Raw genomic sequence first — 26,190 nt, 5'->3', positions numbered from 1 at the left:
CTAAGGATCCATTACTGGTGATATGTGTTATGGTGGCTTATACATATTTTAAAGGCTAAAGGCTTTTCTTCTGTGAAGCTCAACCACTTGGTCAGATTCTCATGGTTAAAAAATGTGTAAGAGTTTTGTCTTGGTTTCAGGGAAGCAGCTAGTGAGGTATAGGGTAGCGTTTTTCAAGAGTCGGGGACCCATTAGAAGATTGTGGGATCAGTTCAGTGGGTTGCTACTGGAAATCTTAAAGATATAGAATGCATAGTACAATACAGAGAATAGAATAGAAAATAACGTGCATTGCACGTAGTAAGGGTAAGCATTGTTTTATGAGACTTTTGGTTTTCAGTTTATATCACGTACATTTTTAAAACAGTGGGTCACTGAAAAGTTTTTAAAACCCTGACTTACTGGTTAATAGCCCAGGCTTTAGAATCAATTGAATCTGGATTTGAATCCCAGTTGTCATATAAACCAGCTATGACCTTGAACATGTTCCGTAGCCCATGAGAGTATCCGTTTCCGTAGCTGTAAAATGGGGGAATGTTCCCTACATCTGAAGGTTGTTATGAAGACAACATGAAACCACATTTGTCAACCACTTTGTGGGTGCTTGACTTACGTGTTCCATATGTGCTAATTGCAATTACTGTTGTTGCTAAAATGTCAAATCCTAGCAGCTAGTCATGGGACACTGTACTTTTTTTTTCTTTTTAGATCTTGATGTGGAAGAAATGGAGGACTCAGAACCAAGGATTTCCAAGTGATTTCTTCCAAAGCACAGCAATCTAACTCCGTTAAAGCTGGTCTGTTCTGACTGAGGTAACTAAATTTGCGTCTCTCAGCCTACGTGAGATAGGAAATGGTTTTTCTGAGGGACTCCCAAAGAGTATATGATTCAAGACAGCAATCCACCAGGTTTGGGGGTTGCAAGGTGACGGGGTTACAAGGTGACCGTGACACTCAGGTGATCTGTTACGGGGAGACGGTATGTGTGAAGTCCCTGTGAGGAAGGGGAACTAGGACATTGAGGCTTTAGGACTGCTGGTTTCTTGTTCCAGTTCTGTCAGCAATTGTCGTGGGGTCCTCTACATGTCTCTTCCCAGATCTCTGGTTTCTCTAGGCTGGAAGGATGCACTGACATGGCTGAGGCCCAAAGAGTTTAAATTTTTCTTCAGGGCTACCTAGTGGGTTGGGGTCAAGGCAGGACTGGACCTTGGATCTTCTTTGCTCAGTCAGGTAGCCAGCTTCAGAGCCCTCTGTGAGGTGAGCGCTCTGCTGGGCACCGAGTATGCAAATGTGACGAGACCACCTCCGGGACACTTAGAGCTGTCTCAGACCAATACTGACAGCCCAGCACACTAAGCTGTACCTTGGAGCCATGTACAAAGTCCCAGATGGTGACAATAACAATTACCATTTATCGAGCCTTTGTGTGCGTGTGTATGCTCGGCAGTGTGTGAAGTGCTTTAAGCACAGTATATTTTTATTTACTCCTCATGATAGCCCTATGAGGTGAGGAAGAGTAGGCGTAAAGGATTGAAATGTGAAAATAGGGACAGGTCACAGAGGGCTTTGCATCTCATACTACCTGTATGAAATACCTTCTGTGTGCACAGCACTGTGCCGGGACTGCAAAGTGGCCATCCTGGAGGAGCTTGCAGCCTGATTCCGCAGAGGCACAGTAGGATGGACGGTGCTTGCCATTCACCCCCCTCTCCTTCCCCTGCTTCTCCAGCAGTTGCAGAGTGGGGTCCACCACAGGGACAGACCAGAGTCATAGACACACCAAAATTCCTGCCTCTAAATTCAATTTTTCTTTTTTCTCTACTTAAATCTGTACTTCCACCCATCTATTAAAACGTATGCCCTCAAGTTATAAATGATAGAAGGCCTTCTCTGAATCCATTCGTTTATTTTTCATCAACAAATGTTTATTAGTTTCTACAAGGCACTTGGGTGCTCAAGACCAGACAGATTATTGTTTTTACAATCATATTAGTCATTTCCATTCTCTTAGCAAAGAATTCGTTGTTCAACTGTTAGCAATTTTCTATTGTTAATATGCTGGAATGTCAGCTCCATGGATGTTGGAGATTGACTCATATGTAGAATTCCAAATGGATATATAGGAAAGCCTTTTAAAAAGTCTTAAGATCTTTAGAAAGGAATTTTCCGCTTTTCTTTTCAATTTTGATTTTTGACATTCCTGTTACCTGCTTATAGATACCTTTTCATTTGTACATTTAGCTCATAATCCAAGAAAAAGCACTTTGGCAGTGGGGCTTTGTTTGATTTGAAATGTTCTCTTTTAGCTTTGGAGGCCACAGAAGACTGTGGGTAAAGGAAACTTTCAAAAGTAAAGTAATTTAAGAAATACATTTGTTTAATTTATAAGGTAGAAAATTAGAGATAGCTCTAAGAATTGCGATAAGCCACAGAAATCAAATTGCAAGACTTGAATGCAACCCGTCATAATTTAATCCCCAAATAAAACAAATGAGATGTTGAATGTGAACATGCTTTGTAAGCTTTGAGGTGTTCTATGAATGCTGTACAGCAATCTACAAGTATGACTTTGTGCCAGAGAGAATGAAGAATTCAGCTGCCGCAAAATCTGGTCTGTTTGCCCTCAGACTCTGTTGAGGAAATAAGATATACAGAAATAACCATGTGATAAATGCAAAAAGAAGGCATTTTAGTCATTTGAAGAGGAACGGTCCGTTTTATCCCTAGCAGTCAAGAGACTCTTGAGAAAAAGCCTCTAAGCAAGTCCTTGAATGATGTGGCATTTCAATAAAAGAGGTGGGGAGGAGGCATGTGAGACAGGAGAAATAGGAGGAGATGGAGAAACATGGAGCATACTCGGGGAAAAGTGTCAAGTTCAATTGAGTTAGAACTGGTCTTTGCAGGCATCAAAACTGGAGAACATTTGGTGCTAAGTGATAGAGTCTTGAATGCCAACTAGGAAATGTGAATGCATTAACCAATAAGCGTCATTAAAGATCGTTGAACAGGGGAGCGTTGTGGCCATGCTTCAGGGCTGGGACCTTGTGAGTAGCTTGGGGGAGATTGGGAGGAGAGGCAGGGCAGAAACTAGAGGCCAGGAGGCCAGTTAAGCTACTACAACCCACCAAGGAAAAAGGAGGGCACGAAAGGCCTGAAATGGATGGTAGCAATGAAATGGGAAAGGAACATGCCAAGGGAAGAATTGACAGAATCTGGTGTCTCACTGGAGAAGGAACAGTTAAAGCTGACGCTGCAATTTCCAGAGCAGTGGTACCTGTGGAGGAAACTCAGAAGGAGGTAAGGAGCTACATTTTAGAGCTGCTGTGTTTTCAGTGTTGAAGCATGCTGTCTCCCAGGCAGAAGGAGGGCTTTGTGCTCCACAGGAAGGCCAGGACTTGTTTGGGAGTCTTTGATTTATAAGAAAAAGTCAAGAGATAAAGAGAGGTTTTTGAGAGAGAATATAGTGAAAAAATGGTTGAGGATGGAGCCTTCTGAGAAAAGAAAGGAAGATCTATGGAGACAGAGAGAAGTCTGGCATAATAGTAAGAAAGGACCGTGGAGGAACGCAACTCCAGAAGCCAGCGAACGGGGCTCCCGATGGAGAGAGCCGGGTGCGTCAGACCCTAGAAGTGAGGGATGAACCTAGGAAGACCGGTGGATTGACAAGGGCGAGGTTACGCATTTGTTGCTGTTTTCTTTCGTAAGTTAATATGACGTGTATGATGAGTATTAAGTGGTTTAATTTGCATAAATGTGTAGCTTACACAAATCAAGAATCACCCTTAAATTTGTCCCCAGCAAGTGTCAAAACACACTTCTGATTATGAAAATGCAGGCTGTTAAACGTGGTTTTGATAGCATTCACACACCATAGTCTGTTGTCAGTATACAAATTAAAGACTATCCCTTAATAGAATGAGTCTTTTGAAAACTACATTTCTGTTGATGCAAAAAGTTTCTAAAAGTAATGTGATTCCATTGCCTTTTACCATATGCCTATTGTATGACATGTGCGTGTCTGCGTGTTTTCACGTGCCTATGAGGTTAGTACAATGGAATGAGGAGACTGGGGTCAGATAAATCTAGTTTCACAACCTAGCTGGGCCACTTTCCAGACTTGTGACTTTAAAAGAGTTTCTCTCTAAGCCTGACTTTTTCCATCTATAACTCATATAGGATTATTTGGAAGATTGAGTAATAATAATTTGGTCAGGAACTCTGTATACCACAGGAGGCAATCAATTAATACTGGTTCCCTTCCATTCACAACCTTGAATAGATATGTAAATTTATATAATGTGCACCTACACATAAAGCCTTATCTTTAAGACTCATTTTAATGTGTTAATTTTATCATGGAAAGTACACACCTGTTATCACTGATTTATTCTGGATTAGTCCCAGTGACCGTCAATTTAGTATGGACAAGAATCCACCTGGGGAACTTGTCAAAATGTAGTTTCCCAGTCCCAGAGATTCTGATTCAGTAGATTTGGGATGGGGCTAGGGAATCTGCTTTTTAAACAGCGCTGTCATGGTTGGTGACGAAGATGAACAATTGCCAATTTCTGTGGAGCAGGGGAAGGGATAAACCTGAGATTTGAGATGCTGGTTTCAAATCCTGCTTCTACTAGAGATAACTCTAGGCTCAAAAGTTTTGTATGATTGTTAGTGGATTATGTGCATAATGAGATAAAAACAAATACGTTCCAGATAGTTAGGGAATGGTGGTATTACTGCACCCTCCCGCTCGCATGGTCTCATTGCTCTCTGCTGTGGAATCACAGTACTGGGTAACATGCTGCCTGCAAACCAGTTTCTTTTTCTGTGGAGTAAGTGATGACACCCTGTCCCCATGGCCAGACTTAACAAAACCATTTTAACTTGGTTGTTGGCAATATACAGTGACAACACTACACAGTCATGCCATTAAAGTATTCTGTATGACTCTCATCTGGTGGATAAACATCTCTGTCATTATTTCCCTCAATCTCTGCATCTTAAAGTCACATAATTTTTAGGCTAAAGTTCATATTCTTTATCCATTCCAACCCTGTTTTATAGCTGAAAAAATAATTTGGCCAGGCACAGTGGCCCATGCCTGTAATCTCAGCACTGTCGGAGGCCAAGGCTGATGGATGACCTGAGGTCAGGAGTTTGAGACCAGCCTGACCAGCATGGAAAAACCTCATCTCTACTAAAAATACAAAAATTAGCCAGGCATGGTGGCAGGCACCTGTAATCCCAGCTACTTAGGAAGCTGAGGCTGGAGAATCACTTGAACCCAGGAGGCAGAGGTTGCGGTAAGCTGACATCGTACCACTGCACTCCAGCCTGGGTGACAGAGCAAGACTCTGTTTCAAAAAAGAAAAGAAAAGAAAGAAAGAAAAAGGCATGTATTCTTTTTTTTTTTCTTCCTATTTCTAGCTCCCCTCTTTGTTTATTTACAACAAAGGATTGAGCGATATAGACATACTTGGTGTTTAACTTAGATATGGAAAGTATAAAATATTTGACATGTATATTGAATTGCATCTTACATTTTCTATACATAATTTAAAAATCAGATGACTTAGTGGGAATATATTTATGAAAACCATATTGAGTCATTTTAAAACAATGCCAGCATCGTCTTGCTGGTTTGCCTCTTTTGGAGGAGAGTGCTGATGGCTTGGAGCCTTTCCTAGAAACAGAGTTTCTCTATACTCACAGCTCCCAAGCAAAGAGGATGAAACGGACATTCATGGAGTTACGTCTATACCTTATGTGCATTATCTCAGCTGTCTTTTAACCTCAGACAACATGGTGTGGTAGCAAGTGAGGCAAAAAGAAACTCAACAACTACAGCCAAGGGTGTAGAGATGAGAGGTGTTGTTGTTGTTGTTGTTGTTGTTGTTTTGCTTTGTTTTGTTTTGAAGACGGAGTTTCGCTCTCATTGCCCATGCTGGAGTGCAGTGGTGCTATCTAAGCTCACTGCAATCTTCACCTCCTGGGTTCCAGTGATTCTCCTGCCTCAGCCTACCAAGTAGCTGGGATTACTTACAGGTGACTGCCACCATGCCCAGCTAATTTTTATATTTTTAGTAGAGATGGGGTTTCACCATGTTGGCCAGGCTGGTCTTGAACTCTGGACCTCAGGTGATCAACCCACCTCAGCCTCCCAAGGTGCTGGGATTACAGGTGTGAGCCATGGCGCCCAGCCTAAGATGAGAGTTTTACACCCTGGGGTCTCTCTGACTCACAAGGCTAGCCTCTTCTCTCCAAACCCTGGTCTGCCTCCCCAGCCACATAATGAGAATATGAAACAGCTATTTGTTCCTGATTTTAACTAAGAGACTCAGAGATTTTCATTCTTAATATTATTGTAACCTCAGAATTTTTGACAAGAAGCAAATGGAGCAGAGATAATGTGCAAACTTGAATTTGTTCAGCAAATATTTACTTAGTATCAACTTTGTGCCAGGTAGGAGATCAGGACCCCACCCTCATGGGGACTTCCTGTCTCCCTAACCTATCCTTATCTACTGTCTGTGCTGCTACAAGCTATTCGTTTAAAGTAAAACACCAATGGAGTTCAACACTGATAAGATCAATTAATTTGTGTCTTGCAATAGCTGTCACTGTCACTGTGCTGGGCTAAAGGTTCCCAGAGTCTATACCAGTTGAAAGTTTAAAACTGTTCCTTGGGGGGTTTGCCCAGAAGGCTAAGTAAATGTTTGTTAATTACCCTCTGAGGCCCTGAGGAACTCTACAGGGCGATAGGAAAATTGCCCAGATCCCCTGCAGAGATGAGTTAGGGTGAGAAGAAAAACCTCCATGAGAATCCAGTGGGGAGGCCTAGGAATTCTTCCCAGCATGGCTTTGCTTGTTTGGTTTCCTTACCTGTAACCAGAGGTTTCACTCAATGATGGTTGTTTCCTTCCGGCTCTAATGTGTAGTACTTTGTTTTCTTTTGAGCAGAAAAGCAGAGGTGCTGGGACAAACACGCCAGGGAGGGACTCAGCGTGTGGTCTCCCGGGGATCTCAATGTAATAGCTCCCTCCTCCTGTCTTCACAGATATGCCAATATTAGCCACATTTTGGGTTCTGTCTTTACCTTCTACACTTTTTTTTGAAATGAAATCTTGCTCTGTCACCCAGACTGGAGTGTAGTGGCGTGATCTTGGCCACTGCAACCTCTGCCTCCTGAGTAGCTGGTATTACAGGCATGCACCGCCACACCCAGCTAATTTTTTTGTATTTTTAGAGAAACACGGTTTCACCATATTGGCCAGGCTGGTCTCGAACTCATGACCTGTGTTCTGCCTGCTTTGGCCTCCCAAAGTGCTGGGAGCCTGGTCTACCTTCTACACTTTTGAAGTAAGTGCATGAATTTAAGGGTGGAGAGTGTCCACTTTGGAGGGAATTAAGACTCTTACAGAAGGATTGGGACTGGCTAGGAATCACAGTTTTCAAATTTTATGCCTGTAAGGAACCTGGGAAATAAACTAGCCCAACCTCTTTGCATTCCAGATAAGGAAAGAAGAGTCCAGTGAAGTCTTAGGACTTGTTCAAAGCCATATCATTAGGGGCAAAGTGGGAATAGAACCCACTGTCCTAGGCCCAGTCTGCCAGAAACAGGCAGGTTATCAGAAGAGCAGGACATGGCAGCAGCAAAGCTTAAAGAAGGACTGGCACTGTCCCGTGAGAGCGAGCTGACCATAACGTCTGCTGGGCTTCCAGCAGACAAACGCAGTAGGACACTATGATGCAAAGCTTCCGGTCCAGTTGAAGCCCTTGGGTTTTTGCCAATTAAGACAGTCATGCAAATTTCTTTTTGACCTGGGAGAGGCAGAAGGCTGTTTCCCTGTCTTTTAAAAAAAACGCATTTCTCCTCTTTTATGTAAATGAAAATTCCTAAGTTGTACTATAACTTAATATTGAAAGAAATTTAACATTTTCTCAGGGAGGCAGGAAGACCCAACTTGTGTACCCCCATTTTTCTGGCCACTACTGTGTGTGTTCATTCCAGGGTGCATTTTCGTGAGAAATCCAGTGGCTATTTAAGTCCTGGAAGGGCATCCTGGGATTATTTCAGCAACCCGTGAAGGCAGGCTTTGTGGAAGGTGAGACAGATATGAGCTGTCACTTCCTGCTTTGTGAGTTGGGTATTATTTCTAGGCCCTGTTTTATTTATGTTATTTTTCCCGTTCATGTGTTAGAACAACTTCTGACTATTGAGTTGATTACAATTAGATAATAAGACCACCAATTCAGTCCAAACAAAGCTGAATGTATCATCTTGCCAGGCAAGGGAGACCCACATATTCAAATCAGTCTCCCCGTACTTATTTGTGTTTTCGTGTAAGCACGGAGATTTCTGATTAGTTCTAATAGCACAGTGATTGCCTCCTAGACCTAAGTGAGGATTTCCTTTTTGAAAAACCTACTCGGCATTCTGGTCTGTCCCTGCTTAAACCTATTTAGTCTGGTCTTACAGTCTCTGACTTGAGCTCAAAGAGCAAGGTTTCTCAAGGTCTCTGTGTGAGTCTTTGATGCTCTTTGGTGGAGGTGATTTAGCCATACCTGGTGCCTGTGGCTGAACTATGTGTCCTGTAGTGTGTGCAGCCCTTCCCTTGGATTAATGCAAGTCCCACCTTTGCTTTAATGGGAGGGGACAGAGGGACCACTTTGAGGAAGTGGAGGCAAGAAGATAGTCTGCAGAAGCCATGACGTGGCACTGAAATGAAGCCCTGTGTAGGGTTTTACTCAGACGTGAGAGAACTGGCTGCCCCGAGTGCTGTGCTAACTAGAGAAGGAAAAAAAAAAAACAACCCTGACCTTTAAAATTTTTCCTGTGAAGGTCTAACAATTCTGGAGTATCTTCAGCGACTACACAGTGTAAACCAACTTTTTGCACAGAAGCACCATAAATTACCTAAATGGAAATTTGCTTCTAAGTGAATTTCTTATCCCGTCTGTTGGATATGTAGTATTCTCAATATTTGTTTTTGACATTTTCAGGAAACCAAGAGCTTTTCGTCACATTTGAACAGTCTCTTTTAAGAGTTTCTTTTCTATTTATAATGCGTTTCTGATAAGAAGATTTGCACCTTTCCCTATTTTAGAAAATACTTCTTGAGGTCTTTTTTTTTTCTTTTTATGAAGTTTAAATAGGAGTCTTACCTCCAATCCTAGCAACTACCTTACATTAAAAATGACCTTTTTTTTTTTTTTTCCTCCCATGAGGTTCCTTTGCTCAGAGAGAATAAGAAAAGTTCTGGTAATTAGTCATTGTGGTATTCTGCAAACACGTACTTTGGAGGCCATGATTTATGTTACTGGTCTGGGAGGAAAAAAAGGGGTTTGTGTGTCTCGAGACAATTACCCTTGTGAAAGGCAAATGCCCCGTATTCCCAAAAGGTCTTTTGGGTGCCCTGTTTGTCGTGTTAAGGTCTCTCAAAGCCGGTGGCCATTTTCTGCAAGCTGAATCCCTGTGTGAAACTCCTCCCACCATGAGGTCTACGAGCATTTGTTTTCTAAAATGAAAGCACGGGCAGAAACTCGAACTATTCTACAGAACAGTCTGTTCTTTCGATTTTTTTTTTCTTAGATTAGTATATTTAAAGCATAATTTTTCTAAACAACATGTTGTGAGTGTTTACCTGCAGTGATTTGGAGTTTGTTTGAGGAGTTTTATTTATTTTTTAACATAGACAACGTACTCACGTCATTGCTCCTTCTGCTCAGATAATTCTACTCTAACCCAGGTGAATAGGGGAACTATGTAGGTACCTGACTACTGCCAGAAACCTTCCTTCTATTCTCATTACATTTCTTTTGGGGTGAAATTGGCAAAAGCTGACTGGAACTTAGCTCCCTTAATATTCCCCCCACCCCAACACAAAATAATTTTTTCCAGTTGATTTTTTTTTTTTTTTTTTTGTCTGAACCATTGTTCGTCCATTTGAAAGACTGGTCAGAGTTTTTGTCGCTTTTCCGTAGTAGAAAAGCCCTTGTGCCTCTCCTTGTACCTCAGAACTACTGGTGGGCTTGCTCCACAGCTCTACCAAGCGCCTGCGTCTCCTGAGCCTATGAAGAGGCGACTTTCACAATCCTGTGCTGCCTTTGGGCTCTGTGCTGCCAGGCCTGGCCTCCCTCCAGAGGTCGTAGTGTTGCCAGCAGTGGCTTCAAACTGGAAACATGGGAGGAGGAATTGTGGGAAATGGGGGAGAAGGAAATGTTTGTGCAGGAAAAGTGTGTCTGTCGGCTTAAATAAATACCTGAGGGCCCGGGCCCATACAGATGATCTCTACCTTGGTATTTTGCGTCCAGAGCCAGGTGTCTGTTGACAGTGGGGAGGAGGTGGGGAAGACCCGGCCGAGAGCCTCAGCAGCCTTCCTGCGGGAGGTCTTCACACCCCAGACGGTCAGAATGCTCTCGGGACTGAGGGATCAGCTGCACATCCCCCTGATGTCTCTAGAGCAGAAATCTGCTTCCTGGGTTTAGCCACTGTTTTCATTGAGCAGTTCTGGGATTCCTTGAGGATACTTGTGATCTTCGTGGAGATGCTTCATGGTGGGGACCCTGTTGTTTTGAAGACCTGACAGCTGCATGTTCCAGGACCTATTTCTAGGATCTGTTTTTTGGAACCATTCTATTTGTGTGGCACAGTGATGGAGCATGATGTCAGCTCAGGATACTGTAACCCAGGAAGGAGAGTGATGTCAGCTCAGGATACTGTAACCAATAAAAGCTCAGTGAGTGTTGCTTCCCCCGTTACATACCTGCTCATTTGTATAATGACTTGTGGGACCCTTGTTTTAAAGAAGGAGAGCTCAGTGCCTCTGATAGAAAATCTGATATCATGAAGTACTTACTAGGTGTTAGGTACCCCTTTTTCTTGAAGCTTGAACAGGCTGTATCATTAATGGGACTGTTTGGAGCAAGGTGAAGAATTTGGTATCTGCCATTCTACCTCTTATGATTTATGTACAGAAATTTTCCCCAGAGGAATGGACAAACTGAAGGGATCCTTAAGAAATAGTACGTCACCCTAATGTACTCTGTGGTAAGACTTCTCAACACCTGTCCTTCATTAGGATGGAGCACTCTGATAGTTTTGAAAACTTGAATACTGATATTTCATCATTTAAATTTTAGAAGGACAGTGAATCACTGTACAGAGATTAAAATTTCACAGGCAGGCTGGGCACAGTAGATCATGCCTGTAATCTCAGCACTTTGGGAGGCTGAGGTGGGTGGATCACCTGAAGTCAGGAGTTTGAGACCAGCCTAGCCAACATGGTAAAACACTGTCTCTACTAAGAAAAATACAAAAATTAGCCAGGCATGGTGGCGGGTGCCTGTAATCCCAGCTACTCGGGAGGCTGAGGCACGAGAATCGCCTGAACCCAGGAGGTGGAAGTTGCAGTGAGCCAAGATCGTACCACTGCACTTCAGCCTGGGCAACAGAGTGAGACTTTGTCTCTTGGAAAAAAAAAAAAATTCACAGGCAAAACAAAACCTACACGTGATGCATACTTACATTTGTATAGACTAAGATCTAAAACTCAAATACATACAGGAGCAGGAAGGTAATATGAACGTTAAATGTGGGCTTGGAATAAGAAGGTAAAAGCCCAGAAGCTCACACCTGTAATCCCAGCACTTTGGGAGGTCAAGGTGGGTGGATCACCTGAGGTCAGGAGTTTGAGACCACGCTGACTAACATGGAGAAACCCCATCTCAACTAAAAATAGAAAAAATTAGCCAGGCATGGTGGAACATGCCTGTAGTCCCAGCTGCTCAGAAGGCTGAGGCAGGAGAATCACTTGAACTCAGGAGGCGGAGGTTGCGGTGAGCCGAGATCGCACCATTGCACTCCAGCCTGGCAACAAGAGTGAAACTGTTTAAAAAAAAAAAGAAAAAAAAAAAGAAGATAAGCAAGTGGTTAGATTGTGGCACTGAAGGTTTGAAACTTTTTCACGTAAGTGGGGGCCTGATGCAAGCATCTGCAGGCTGAATGCAGCCTATGGACTGCTTCTTGCATGTCAGTTGCACACCATTTGACTCAGTCCACTGATCTGAATTCCCTCATTGGCAACCTGCCCAGTCTTCTGCAGAGCGTCGGGCTTGAAGCTGTCTAAGGCCCAGCCCAGGGTAAAGTAAAGGCCACTGAACCTTCTCCATGTCACCACAGGTAAGTCAGCCACTTCAGATATAACTATGTCCATCTCATACAGGCCAAGTAATTATGTCAGTGGGGTCAGTAGCAGAGCTTAGTATTTGTGTCCAGGGATATCTGGAAGGCATCAGACAGAGCAGCCCTGACTAAGTTGCCCAGTGCTCAGTGTGCCGATCCCAGGATAAGATAGGAAGAACATCAGAGGAAGCCCCTCTGTGTCCAGACATGTCACTCTTAAGGCAGCCAAATGTCACCAGGCCTGCAGAGGCTAACCTGGATGGCATCAGGCAATGGATGACAGCAAGGGACAGCAGATATGTCTTGGTCTATGGTATATCTGGTCCAAGGATGTTTCCTGAAATATCAAACAGTGATTTCCTAACTAGTCCTAGATTGGGACAGTATGAGGAATGTCCTCTCTCCCTCCATTGACACTTTATTGACCGTCCACACACCCTGGAATTTACAGTGCCTTTCCTCTTTTCTACACATCTTTTAACCTTGCCCTTTCTCTCTCGGTGCTGAGTCATAACGTCTATGACACACATAGCATAGGGCCTGGGATGTAAAAGTGCTCTTTCAATGTTAGCTTTTGTTGTTACTGGCATCATCATCATCTTCTCCATTCTAGCTATTATTTCACCAGAGGTTAGGGAACTTAGTTTCCCTATATTCCATGTAAACCACATCTTTAGGGGTACCTCAGCCATCTCCACCCTGACATAGATGAAGACGGACCAGACATACAAGACCCTTTTCTGGAATCTGTCCTGTTTACATCATCCATTTTCGTTGTAGGAGTTGGGCTTTTATTGGAAATAGACAAGTTTCTGCCATCATAAGTGAAGTTGTAGGGCTTATGCTGTGTGGGCTGCACTGTAGGGACCAGAATGGAATCTAGAAACTTTTGTTCCCAGGATAACTTGGAATCTAGAAACTTGTTCCCAGGACGACTTGACCAAAGAAAAGCCATCAGACGCTGCTGCAGTGAAGTCCTGACATTTGCCACCCGAGCGTGGGCCTTAGACTGGCAGTATGGGCATCCTCTGAGAACCCATTAGAAATACAGAGCTTCGAGCCCTATCCCAGACTCACTCTATCAGAAAATGCACTTAACAGGATCCTCAGCTGACTCACACACGTTGACGTTTGAGGAGTGCTGCTCTAGACATTCCGACAAAGCACAGAGACAGACTGATGTAGAGACGCCTATGTAAGATTGCGGACTTGCTAACTAGGAGGTGCATTGGATGCTTTGGTTTTAGGGGGTGGGGCTGAGGGTTGCACCTGTTAAGCTGTGCTATAGAAATGTATGATGGGGTGATACCACAGTAAGAATCTGATTCTGAAAACTCTTGTTGCCCCCTGGTTGTGACTTTAATCTTATCATAGCACCTCATTCCTTTCCACCATCTCCAGCCCCCACTGACCTTCTGGCCTTGGGAACCCTGTTGCCAAGGAGGGAAAGTCCTTTTTTAGGGAATAGAAAACCTTTGTGTATCAGGGAACTGACAGAAATAATTATATTATAGGATTTTAATGGTGGAGTGGGTATCAGTATAAAAATGAGGGGTGATCTGCTCTCTGAATATTTATGGGGCCCTTGTAGGTGGTGAGAAGGGAGGTGTACCTGGACTACTTTAATGTTCATGGCTGAGAGCATTGCCTGCTCCTAAGAAAACAATGGGAAAGACAGAAATAATTAATCCCGTGCTGCCATGGTGACCTGTCTGGACTGGAAGCTACGAGGGTGGTGAGAAAAGGGCTGCAGAATCTTAGAGCGGAAATTCCAGCTTCATATTACGTTAATCTAGTTTAAAAATGAATTAAAAGCCTTTTCGGCCGGGCACGGTGGCTCAAGCCTGTAATCCCAGCACTTTGGGAGGCCGAGGCGGGTGGATCACGAGGTCGAGAGATCGAGACCATCCTGGTCAACATGGTGAAACCCCGTCTCTACTAAAAATACAAAAAAGTAGCTGGGCATGGTGGCACATGCCTGTAATCCCAGCTACTCAGGAGGCTGAGGCAGGAGAATTGCCTGAACCCAGGAGGCGGAGGTTGCGGTGAGCTGAGATCGCGCCATTGCACTCCAGCCTGGGTAACAAGAGCGAAACTCCGTCTCAAAAAAAAAAAAAAAAAAAAAAGCCTTTTCGGCCCTTCCAAGTTCTTACCTACATTTTGAGGGTAACGTGGCCTGGCTTTTTCTGAATTTATGATTGTTGTGATTTTTTTCCCATTCCGTGGAGTACTCTCAGGTGGTCTTTTGCCCTGGACTCACAGTGGCCTGGGGTCCTTTGAGCAGAACACAACTTAGAAATCCAGCTGGGTATCTTAGGAGTCTCTTAGCTGGCTCACTCTCCTTTCCTCTCTTCTTCCTTTTCTTACCACTGTCAGGAAACTTAGCTTGGAGTTCTGGATCCCAGCCCCTGTCACATTCATTCATGTGAGCTACTGCTATGGTGTTGACAATGGGTTGAATGGCTGCCCTGCAAAAGATGTATGTCCCAGAACCCACGAGTGTGACCTAAGTTGGGAAAAGGGTCTTCGCAGATGTAATTAAGGATTCTGAGATGAGTGGTGGACCCTAAAGCCAATGACAAGTGTCCATTATAAGAGACCCACAGAGAAGACACTTATAGAAAGGAGAAAGCCATGTACAGATGAAGGCAGAGATGAGCATTATGCAGTCACAGGTGGAGGAGAGACTGGAGCCACCAGAACCTAGAAGGGGCAAGAAAGAGTTCTGCCGTTGCAGCCCTCACCAAGAGCACAGGCATGCTGACTTCTTGGTTTTGGACATCTGGCCTCCAGAATTGTGAGAGAATGAATTTCTGTTGCTTTAAGCCACCGAGTTTGTGGTCATTTATTACAGCGGCCCCAGGAAACAAGTACACTATCCAAACCTAGCCTTGATCCAGAAGCACCTGGGAGCTTGTTAAAAATGAGATTCTGGGGACTTAACCAGATTCAGTCAGTCTGGAGTGGCATGAAGTAATGAAATTGTACTAAGGGTCTGCAGGTGGTTCTGATGTGCCAGCTTCCATTGTCCATGCTCCTCCTTTGGCCCTATTTTCTTTTCATCACATTTACTTCAACTTGGGCAAAATTCATGCTCATGTTTGCAACCACCTCCCATATGGCATTGCACTGCACATCTGAATCTTCACCCCAGCTCCCTTTCAGCACTGAAGTCCATTTTGGATGTGTGTTGGTTGAGAGAGCTGCTACACCCAAGTGAGTAAAGGAATGTGCCACACTCTGAGATTTGAGTTGCAAGTCCTTTATTGCCGGCGACCAAGAGATGGCTGACGCCCAACATTCTCTCCGCCCCGAAGAAAGAGTTAGGTGGTTTTCTTATACCCTAGTTTGAAATGGGAGGGGGAACCTAGCTGAAGCAATTTTTTTCACAGAAGCAGAGCAAGCAGAAAGTTAAAAGATAAAGTAGTACATAAGAAGGAAACAGTACAGGTCCAGGGGCTTAAGCTGTCACAGAAGACATACAACTTATAGATATGGGGGCTCTGGGTACTTAGCAACATCTGCACTCCCAGGGTCTGCTGGTAGCACTTGACTTGGTGTCTTATCGGCAAGTGCGTTCCTCGATGTGCCTGGTGTCATCCTGCCCCACCAGCCACACGATACAGCTACATACTTAATGCAGGGAAAATAACTAGAAGTGAAGAAGGTAAGATGGAGTTTCTCCAGCTTCTTCAATAAGAATGAGTTGGTAAGGCCAATACAAAGTAGGTTAACACATTGCCACTTGTGTTTTTGGGGATTCAAATCATTGATTCCTCAGTTATAGCGAGGAGGTTATAGTGGTTTCTAAGATACATAAATTTAATGGAAGCTATGTGCTGTTTTACAAAATTGACCAATTTAATATACAGGGCCTGAAAATTAAACCCAACAAGAGGAGGAGAAGAGGTCCTGCTAATCCAGTTATTAAAGTAGTTATCCATGGGTTCCAGTTAAACATGCTTTGGTACCGTGGGATGTAACTTTCCCACTCCTGTTGGCGTTTATCTAGATTTTCTCAAACTCTTTGAAGAGTATCCTTTATGACTCCAGACTGGTTAGCATAAAAACAGCAACTTTCCTCCAAAGCAGCACATAAACCTCCTTGGGAGAGAAATAGCAAATCTAAGCCCTGGTGGTTTTGGAGAACAACCTTAGCCAGGGATTCTACCAGGGTATGTAGCATATTTATGGCTGATTGGAGATTTCTTAAGTCAGCATCTACTTGTTGAGTTAGGGACACTAGTCCAGTTTCTCCTCAGACCAGAGCAGCAGTGCCGATTGCTGCCGACCCAGCTACACTAAGGCCGGACAGAAGGGGCACTAGGAATGGGGCACCCCGGCAGATCCTGGGGTGCAGTTCAGGTGGGGCGATAAGAAGTTGTCCCTCTGGTCTGTTGTACACATAAACCTGGGGAAGCACATGAACTAGCACACACAGGAGAGGTCCAGGTTCAGTTCCATTGATGCAGCGGGTGAGGCCTGAGGTGCAAGCCAGCCAAGTATTGTTGGGTGCCTGGTAGGAGACTGAAGGGTTTAGGGAAGTAAGCAGAGACTTTACAGGTGGCCTGAAAGGGGGAAGCAGATGGGTTATACCCATTACTGACTAGGCAGGAGACATTTCCTGAAACATCTTGTGTAAGGGAACAGGGACAGGCACGACAAGAAAAAGGGCCAATATCAAGCTTAACCTCACCTCCCAATCCAACATAATCTGGGGGTTTTGCCTTTAAGCATACCCAACCATCTTAGGACAACTTAGGCTGAGTAACATTAAGAAGGTAATGTCCTCCATTTAGAGCTGGATTGGAGGTATTGATGCTGCAGCTGAGGTTGAGGAGCTTGGACTGACAGTTGGGCTGATGGGCCTGACTCTGTCTGGGTGCAGGCAGAACATAGGGTCTCCTAAATCAGTTAAGGGACCGATTGGTTTAGGGGGTCTCCAGGGAATCAGGACCTTCTTTTGAATGGTAAACATAGTTCTGAGATCAAACCCTGTGATACAGAGGCACAGTCCCCATGTCATACCATAGTACCATTGAACTGAGCTACGGTTGTGGACAGTTATGGTAATAGGATTACAAACTCCCATGGTATATGGCCTAGGACGAGAGGTACGAGCTATAGAAAGGGTCGGGGACCAAGTCAGTCCCCCCCCCCCCCCGCCGCCGGTAAGTAGCCAAGGTTACACATGACCAGAAAGAGCAGAAAAACTCGTAATGATCCCGGCAGGCGGCGTCAGGGTGATCTCCAGGACAGAGGGAGAAATCTACACGTTGGAGTCCCTTTTCTGCACCCCTAGAGCTGCCACATCCACTCTCACTTCTGGTGTGTCCAAACCCGGCAGCAAGATCGACGAGTCCCACTCCTTCCCAGAGGGGCATATTTCGCTGCTCTTCAAGGGCATGGCTGGGCTTTGGGAATAAAACACATAAATCAGTTGTAAAAGAGACTTCATCAGAGGTACTCTCTTTGCAGGTGGTGTTCGCAAGCACACAGCCTGTTGCAAAAGAAGTAAGGAGAAAGGAGTAGGAGGGGACAGAAGGCTTAAGGACTGGAAGCAGATAAGAAAAGTAAATAAAAAGAACTAATCTGATGGCTGCACTCGACTTAGGTGCAGCTTGAAGGGGCCTGACCCAGGCTTGGGGATCAGTATTTCTTGCTGTGTTTTGTTGGTCTTCTTGAAATGGGAATGATGAATCCAAGCAGGAATGCCATCCACTTTTAGGACCGTGGGTGTGGTGAGGATGACAGTGTGAGGTCCTTTCCAAGCAGGAACGAGTCCTTCCTTCTGGAACTTTTTGACATACACCAGGTCACCGGGACGGAAGGGGTGGCAGGGCCTCATCAGATCAGGAACTGGATTAGGGCATGCTCCCCGAACAAGTGGCTGGATGATATCTTGAGCCTGTTGGAGAGACTGCACGTACTGTAACAAGTTAGCCTGGGATATCTCTGCTAACTTGGTGTCCCTCAGTTTAGGCAAGATAGGTGGGGCCCTCCCATAAGTGATTTCAAATGGAGAGAATCCTGCCTTGTAAGGGGTGCATCTAACTTTTAGGAGGGCTAAATGAAAGAGCTTTATCCAGTTTTCACTGGTTTGCAGGATTAATTTGGTAAGAGTACTTTTTAAAGTACAATTCATGCGTTCTACCTGTTCAGAACTCTGGGGGCGATAGGCACAATGGAATTTCCTCTGAATATTTAATGCCTTGCTGATTGACTGCACTATGTAAGAGGTGAAGGCCGGTCTATTATCAGACCCTATGGCAACAGGCAGCCCATATTGAGGAATGATTTCATTGAGTAGGAACTTAACTACCATAGTGGCAGTTTGATTCTTGGTGGCAAACACCTCAGTCCATCTGAAAAAGGTGTCTACCAGCACCAGGAGGTACTTATACCCTGCCCGGTGTGGTTTTACTTCGGTAAAGTCAACTTCCCACCTCTCTCCTGGGCTACATCCTCAGAAACAATGGCCCAATTCAGGCTTTGGACCTTGTTTGGCATTCACCTGGGCACAAGCCACGCATTGGGAGGCCGCTTGACCAGTTAAGTCCTGGAGGTGTGGAATTTTAAAACGGCTCCTTAAAAGCTGGGCCAACTTTGTTCCTCCCAGGTGGATGGAAGAATGAAAGTGGCTGATTAAAGTTTCCCTGAGGGCCCAGGGCAGGAAGATTCTGGAGTCTGGGAGAATCCACCATCCATCCTGATTTTTACTGGCCTGAAGATCCAGTGCTTGCTTCTCTTCTTCAGAGGAATACATCGGGTGGTTGGGTAGATCAGGCTGTGGGAAAGAGGTGGCTGGAAGCAGAGTTAATGGGGTAACCGGTAATGCAGCAGCTTCACAGGCTGCACAGTCTGCCTTTTGGTTTCCTCTGGCAACAGCCATGTTTTCCTTCTGGTGTCCTTTACAATGAATTATGACAACCTGTAGGGGGAGCTAAACAACCTCGAGCAGGGCTAAATTTTTTTCCTTGTTTTCAGTAGTCTTTCCTGCTGAAGTGAGTAGCCCACGCTTCTGATAGATGGCCCAATGAACATGCACAGTAGCAAAGGCATATTGGCTATCAGTGTAGATGTTAACACGTTTGTCCTTACTCCATCGGAGGGCTTGAGTGAGGGTAATTAACTCAGCCTTCTGTGCAGAGGTACCAGCTGGCAGTGCCTGGGCCCACAGTACATCAATATCTGTGGTCATGGCCGCACCGGCTTTTCATACCCCTTGCTCAAGAAAACTGCTACAATCTGTAAACACGGTGGTGTTCACCTTTTCCAGAGGAGTGTCCTGGAGATCAGGCTTACCTGTTTCTGTCATTTCTAGCAGTTCCTGGCAGTCTTGGACAGGGGTGGTGAAGTCTGGATCAGGGAGTAGAGCAGCTGGATTTAAACACCTTGTGGTGGAGAAAGCTAAACGAGGCTGATCTAGTAGCAAACTGATAATTGCAGGATATAGGCATTAGACATCCAGGAGCACCTCATAGTAGTGTCTCTATGGCATGTGGTGCCATGAGGGTTAAATTCTCCCAGAGTGAGCTTACCGGCCTCATGAACTAGGCTTGCTCTTGCTGCAGCTGCTTGCAGACCACTTGGCCACCCGGAGGCCACACGGTCGAATCTTTTAGACAAATATGCCACGAGGCATTGCCATGGTCCCAAGGTTAGAGTGAGCACCCCTTTAGCAACTCCCTGATTTTTGTGGACAAACAGGTGAAATGGTTTTGAGATATTTGGGAGGGCTAAAGCAGGGGCCTCAGTCAGTGCCTTCTTTAAGTTTTGGAAGGCCTGTTCTTCTGTCTCCAGACTAAGGGGCCATCTCCTCCTGTAGCAGTATACAGAGGCTTGGCAATTTCCATGAACCCTAATATCCACAGTCAACAGTATCCCACAGCCCCCAAGAATTCACATACCTCTCTCTTGGTGGTGGGGGTGGGGATTTGCAAGATGGCCTACTTCCAAGCATTGATGTGTGCTCTTTTTCCTTGGTTTAGTTCATATCCCAGACAGGAGACCCTAGAAAGACAAAGCTGGGCCTTTTTGGCTGAGACCTGGTACCCAAACTGCTGAAGGGGGTGAAGTAAGTCTTTAGTATGTTGCAGGCAGCCTTTGGTAGTCTCAGTAGCCAATAACAAGTCATCCATGTATTAGAGTAAGATACAGTTGGGATGGCTGGCTTGGAATGTCACAAGGTCCTGCTGAAGAGCTTCCCCAAAAAGAGTGGGGGAATTCTTAAAACCCTGAGGTAACTGAGTCCAAGTTAATTAGGTTGTGTCTCCCAAACCAGGATCCGTCCATTTGAAAGCAAAAACAGGAGCCAGAGGAATGGCCAAGACATCCTTTAAGTCAAGGATGGTATACATGGTATGCTCTGGCAGGGGCAAGCTGAGTAGTGTGTAAGGGCTAGGAACAGTTGGATGGACTGTGACTGTCTGCTTTGTTAACTCCCCGTAAGTCCTGTACAGGCCGATAATCATTTGTCCCAGGTTTCTGAACTGGCAGGAATGGAGTGTTCCAGGCAGACTGGCAAATTATAAGTATATTGGCTTGTAAGAGCCACTGAATGTGGGGGCTGATTCCCTCTCTAGCCCGCTAACTCATAGGATATTGCTTGACTCGAACAGGCAGGTCAATAGACAGAAGTTCTGCAACTACCGGCAGATGGTGCTTTGCCAGTCCTGGAGGGTTTGATTCTGCCCAGACCCAGGGAAAAAGAGTTTGCAGATCTTGCAGGAGAGGGTTAGTTTTGTCCTTTTTAAGTGGTGAGGACAAGACTAAGAGATATTCCTCTGATAGAGGGGCAGTCAGCAGGAGCTGAGCAGGAGAGGGCTGTGTCCCCTAACTTGAGATGAATTTGCTGAGCCGAGAAGGAGATGGATGCCTGCAACTTGCGGAGCAAGTCTCACCTGAGGAGACAGAAGGGGCACTCTGGAGCTACTAGAAATGAATCTGTTACTCTCTTTTGACCTAAGTTCACCTCATGTGAATGGGTGACAGGATATTCCTGAATAGCTCCAGTAGCCCCCTGTATAGCCACCCTCTTGTTAGAGACACTGCCCAAAGGTGTTTGCAATACAGAATATTCAGCCCCCGTGTTGATTAAAATTCGTACAGGCTGGCCCCCCACAGAAGCAGTAAACATGGGCTCCTGGGGGCCAAGTGAAAAGGAGCCCCGGTCCCATCAATCATCAGATTGCTCTGCTGCAGGGAGGGTGAGGACCCTTTTCTGTTCTGGTTTCTTCTCTGGCTTCAAAGGACATTCATTCTTCCAGTGTCTAGTTTGTTTACAATAGGCACATTGGTCCCTTTGTAGGGGAGCCCGCTCACCTTTCTCTCCTTTCTGGCAGGGGTCCGGGGTCCTCCGGCTGGTGCTCTGTGATGGAGGCTCTTCCTTTTTAGTTCCCTGGAGGGCAGCCACTAAGATTTTTGCCTGTCTTTTTCTGGCTCTGTCAGCTGCCCTATCTGTGGCTTGGGCTGCCTGCTTTTGTTTTTCAACCTCTCGATTGTCAAAAACCTTCTGGGCTATTTCTAAAAGCTGAGTAATGTTCATACCAGAAAATCCCTCCAGTTTCTGTAACTTTGTTCGAATGTCTGGAGCTTCCTGGACCACAAGTACTAAATTAATAGCGCGGCTATTTTCGGGAGCCACTGGATCAAATGGAGAGTAAATTCGATAGGTCTCCTGAAGGTGCTCTAAGAACGCTCCAGGTGACTCATTGGGCCCCTGGACAACTTCGGTTGTCTTTGACAGGTTCATGGGTTTCCAAAGCAGCCCCTTTAATACCCACAAGGAGATACTGGTGGAAATCTTCCAAAGCCCTCCTCCCCCATCATTGGTATTGGGATCCCACTCTGGTCAAGTAGAAGGAAAAACCTCCTCAAGGAGGTTTTGGGCTTCTGCCTCTGGCCTACTGGCTGAAGTAAGGAAATACTTTCTGGTTTCCCTTTGAATTCGGTCCCTCTCTTCAGAAGTGAAAAGGGTCAGAAGGAGTTGCTGGCAGTCGTCCCAAGTGGGCCTATGGGTCCGGAGCACTGACTCCATGAGTGAAGTTAGGACCTGGGGCTTTTCAGAAAAGGAAGGGTTGTGGGCCCTCCATTTATACAGACCAGAGGTGGAAAAGGGAACATAGAAAAGGAACAGAATGCTCATTACCTGACGGGGGTGGTGCCTCCCTCAAGGGGAGGAGTGGGATTCCTCTGACTGAGGCTTAGCCAAGAGAGAATAGGCAGAGAGACTGCAGAAGACAATGGCTCAGGGGCTGGTGGCAGTGGAGGGGACACAGGAGATGCCAATGAAGAAACCGTGGGGGATCCTTGGGGAGCAGGAGGATTGTAAGGCAGAGGTAGTGGGTGCAGGTAGCTTTCCTCTTCTTCAGAGGAAGGCAGTACAGGAGGAGCAGAAGGTGCCACTTGAGCAATAGGTTGAGGCAGAGAAGGGGTTTTACTCAGAAAGACCTTAGAGATGGGGTTATGAACAGCGCAAGACTGGAGCCACAGGGGAGAGTTCTGAACCAAACTAAACCGTGGATGAATGTAAGGAAACTGATCAAGATGTCCGGGCATTCTGGTAACAACTCGCCACACAGCTTGAACCATTGTGGGGTCCAGTGACCTTTCTGGGGGCCACCCAGTTTCGAGTTTCGGCCATTCCACTTCACAGAGAGTCTAGAGTTTGTCTTTCTTAAGTAGTCTTCTACTTAAGAAAGTCTTTTCTGTAGTCTTCTGAGAAGCCCAGAGAAAAATTCTTTAACATACACTGCAGAGAGCTTAGCAATTGGGGACAGGAGGAAGACTTTCCCATTTCAGGAAATAAAGTCACCAGGATTTAAGCAGAGATATTAAACCCAGCATGGACAAAAGTATTCATGGTCTGGGGTGTGGAGAATCAGAAAAACAGAAAGATTATGAGCAGGAGAAACAAGAAAACGACTGTAATCACTATTTCTTGCCCCAACATTGGGTGTTCTCGAACCTTGAATTATGGGGAGAGGGCAGGATACCAGGGCTGAGGGGTCCCCAGTCTATAGGATCTAGGTGGCCCCCTCCTCAGTTTATATCCAAGATACCTCAGATGCCTCCACGTCTTAAAGGCAGAGTGTTCAAATTCGGCCCTTTCTTTCAAGGGTTTTAGGAGGGATAACAAAGCCAAGTCCTGGAGATGCTGGACTTGCTGAGACACAGGAAAACACAATGTTGAGATGTTCGGGGCAAAGGATGGGGATGATGAGGAAAAGGGCCACCTGAATCCTTCTGAAGATTTGAGAGGAACCACGAGGGAAGGTAGTAGGTATGCAGAAAAGTTAGAGTATTGTGGGCATAGGTTTCCCTACACAGTGCCTTATTTAGGGGCACTAGGAAAGTTGTGGGGTGACAGAAAAGGCGGGTGAGGAGATCTGCAGAATGGCTGTTTTGAATCCACCACTGCTCTAAGAAGGAGAAATTTAACCAGTCGTTGGGGCATGAGGTGTGACAATCCAGGCGCCAACAATCTTTGTGGTGCCAGAAATCCCAAACTGGTGAATGATTTTTACAATTTTCCCCATAATAACACCTGATCTGTTTTTGACAGAAATGACAGGACTGGGATGGCCAGCCCAAGCGGCAAATAAGGGATTTGACCTCCTCAGATAGGAAGTCTGCGCTGAGTACCTTAAAGAATTTCTTTCCCAGCCACCTCGGACAGTAGCGACGATGGGACCTAACAAACTCAGACGTTAGGAATAAACAGGACACCAGACACTTAGGTATATAACCACTTATGGCAATTTAAAGACAAACAAGGGAGGGAGTCCAATATTGGGATCATTCAGATGCCCGCCTGGCTGCGCCCCTTACGGGGACTTAGGCTCCTCTTGGTATCGGCAGGTTGGTATAAACCCCCAACTTGGATCGGGCGAGGCTCAATAGTACCATAAGCCTTATGAGGTCACCACAGAACCGCAGGTTAGGGCCCACTCGGACTCCGTCGTTTTCACCATGGAGCCACAGACCGGAGATTCAGGCACAAGGCCCTGAATTCCACATTCACTCACTCACTCAGAGTTTATTACAATTCCAAAGTCGAAGCCTCTCTAAAAGGAGAAAAAGAAAGAAAGCAGGGGAGAAAGAGAGAGAGGGAGTGAAAGAAAGTCTAAATTCAACTAAAACACTTACTAACAGAAACCCAGACTCTGTCCTCCAGCGTCCTGGAGTGCTGACAGTTTTGAGGGAGGACCCCCATCAGGGTGGATTCCCTCCCAGAGGCAGGCAGAGCCAGATCTGACTTACCTTCCTGGGACCAGAGACAGAGGACTCAGGGGCCGAATTTGGTGGGCACACTGGCAGTCGATCTGTTCCCCTCTGGAAGGCGGTGGCCTGTGGGGTCCTAGAACGTCTCAGGGGCACCTCTCCTATAGCCCACCGTTTGTCCGGGGAAGGCTGGAATAAGTCCGGTCACACCCAGTGGTGATATAAAATCTTGCTGGGGCCTCCAAATGTTATACCCGAGTGAGTAAAAGAATGTGCCACACTCTGAGATTTGAGTTGCAAGTCCTTTATTGCCAGCGACCGAGAGTTGGCTAACACCCAAAATTCTCTCGGCCCCGAAGAAAGAGTTAGGTGGTTTTCTTATGCCCTAGTTTGAAAAGGGAGGGGGAACCTAGCTGAAGCAACTTTTTTCACAGAAGCAGAGCAAGCAGAAAGTTAAAAGATAAAGTAGTACATAAGAAGGAAATAGTACATGTCCAGGGGCTTAAGCTGTCACAGAAGACATACAACTTATAGATATGGGGGCTCTGGGTACTTAGCAACATCTGCACTCCCAGGGTCTGCTGGTAGCACTTGACTTGGTATCTCATCAGCAAGTGCGTTCCTGGATGTGCCTGGTGTCATCCTGCCCCAGCCACACGATACAGCTACATACTTAATGCAGGGAAAATAACTAGAAGTGAAGAAGCTAAGATGGAGTTTGTCTGGCTTCTTCAATTAAGAATGAGGTGGTTAGGCCAACACAAGGTAGGTTAACACAGAGCCGCCTGCATTTTCCACAGGCTTCTCAGAGGGATTGCAGACTTCACAGACTTCATTATCCTCCTCCCAAACCAGATCTTTGATCTGGGCTCCCAACCTGTTTAATGACAAATCTAGACACAGTAGAAATGGCACATCAGTCAATCCCGCCTCCCTCTATTTCCCCTGATTTCCAATTGGTTGATTCTTCCATCCATATCGCTTTCAAATTGTTCCCCTCTCTTTGATCCCCACTTGTCTCCCTGCCTTCTTTTCAGACTTTCTCCAGACATCCTTCTCACCAAACTGCTTCCAGAGTGACCTGTCTGCAAATTTGTCAAATCATTCAATCTTCATGTCAAATATTTAATCTTTTAAATGACTTGCCATTGCTCAAGCTGTACACAGAGAGCTTATTTAAAAAGCCCAATATTCAGGCCCCACCCAGAACTAAACAAATCAGAATCTTGAATTGGGGCCTGTGTATTGGTGTTTTCTCAAGTTCCCATAGGCAATTTCAGAATATAGTTAGGGGGTGAGAACTGTGGGCTAGAGGATAAAGTCCAAACTCATTCCATACTGGAAACTTTTCATGACCAGGCCCTGCCAAAGTTCCTCCCCCTCTCCCAGCACGCCCCTGCACATGCCTGGGAGGCAGCCAGCCCACCTGTTTGCCCTTCCCCAAGTGCATCACTCTATTTCATGCCGTCTTGCCTTTGCTTAGACCTCTGCCTACAAAAGAATACCTTTTCCCCTCTTGGATTTGGAAATTCTCCCTGCAAGCGAGCCCCACCTCCCTTGCCCTGACTTCTCTTCCCCAGTTGAAGGCTGCCTCCTCCAGAGCCCTGGATGCCCCATCAGTGGAGCACTCTTGTCATCAAAGGAGCTGTCTGCATGTCTGTCTCCTCCACTGGAGAGTAGGCTCCAGGAGATTGCTGAATGAGGGAAGAAATAAAGGGTTCAAAAAGGCCAAGGAGAGGAAATCATTCTGTTTCTTTGAATCATTGTACTGATGCTGCTTT

General features: G+C 45.6%; 1 protein-coding gene across 10 annotated transcripts in view; it reads left to right on the top strand.

Moving 5' to 3' along the window:
* ZBTB38 (zinc finger and BTB domain containing 38) overlaps positions 1 to 26,190 on the top strand; it is a 131,721-nt gene that overhangs the window by 77,300 nt on the left and 28,231 nt on the right. For 9 of the 10 annotated variants that reach the window (XM_074405819.1, XM_074405822.1, XM_074405818.1 and 6 more), the window contains one exon: positions 709 to 813. The gene's annotated coding sequence lies outside the window, so the exon portion shown is untranslated. The other variant, XM_010330417.3, reaches the window with a different exon arrangement.

The sequence above is a fragment of the Saimiri boliviensis genome, chromosome 9 (assembly GCF_048565385.1).
Source record: "Saimiri boliviensis isolate mSaiBol1 chromosome 9, mSaiBol1.pri, whole genome shotgun sequence".
Lineage (NCBI taxonomy): Eukaryota > Metazoa > Chordata > Mammalia > Primates > Cebidae > Saimiri > Saimiri boliviensis.
The sequence above is the reverse complement of the archived record's forward strand: the minus strand, read 5'-3'. Positions and strand labels throughout refer to the sequence as shown.